The following is a 580-nucleotide window of genomic DNA, read 5'->3' as shown; positions in this document are numbered from 1 at the left end:
ATGGAGGCAGGGTTCCTTTGCCCATTTTTTGATTGGATTGTTTATCTTCCTTTTGTTGAGTTGTATGAGTTCCCTATAAATGTTGGAGATTAAACCCTTATCAGTGATAGCATTGCCAAATATGTTCTCCCATGCAGTGGGCTTTCTTGTTGTTTTGTTGATGGTTTCTTTTGCTGTGCAGAAGCTTTTTATTTTGATGTAGTCCCATTTGTTCATTTTCTCTTTAGTTTCAAGTGTCCTAGGAGCTGTATCAGTGAAGAAATTGCTTCGGCATATGTCTGAGATTTTGTTGCCGTTGGATTCTTCTAGAATTTTTATGGTTTCCTGTCTTACATTTAAGTCCTTTATCCATTCTGAGTTTATTTTTGTGCATGGTGTAAGTTGGTGGTCTAGTTTCATTTTTTTTGCATGTATCTGTCCAGTTTTCCCAACACCATTTACTGAAGAGACTGTCGTGACTCCCTTGTATGTTCTTGCCTCCTTTGTCAAATATTAATTGGGCATATTAATTGGTTCTGGTAGATTTCTGGGCTCTCAATTCTAGTCTATTAATCTATATGTCTGTTCTTGTGCCAGTACC

Source organism: Myotis davidii, unplaced genomic scaffold (genome assembly GCF_000327345.1).
Source record: "Myotis davidii unplaced genomic scaffold, ASM32734v1 scaffold381, whole genome shotgun sequence".
Taxonomy (NCBI): domain Eukaryota; kingdom Metazoa; phylum Chordata; class Mammalia; order Chiroptera; family Vespertilionidae; genus Myotis; species Myotis davidii.
The sequence above is the reverse complement of the archived record's forward strand: the minus strand, read 5'-3'. Positions refer to the sequence as shown.